The sequence below is a fragment of the Cervus canadensis genome, chromosome 22, assembly GCF_019320065.1.
Source record: "Cervus canadensis isolate Bull #8, Minnesota chromosome 22, ASM1932006v1, whole genome shotgun sequence".
Taxonomy (NCBI): domain Eukaryota; kingdom Metazoa; phylum Chordata; class Mammalia; order Artiodactyla; family Cervidae; genus Cervus; species Cervus canadensis.
In genome coordinates, this window is record NC_057407.1 from 15164 (window position 1) to 15372 (window position 209).

The following is a 209-nucleotide window of genomic DNA, read 5'->3' on the forward strand; positions in this document are numbered from 1 at the left end:
TCTCACATCCATACATGACTACTGGAAAAACCATAGATTTGGAGGAGCCAAGATGGTGGAGGAGTAGGACAGGGAGACCACTTTCTCTCCTACAAATTCATCGAAAGAATAACTGAACGCAGAGCAAACTTCACAGAACAACTTCTGATCGCTAGCTGAGGTCATCAGGCGCCCAGAAAAGCAGCCCATTGTCTTCGAAAGGAGGTAGG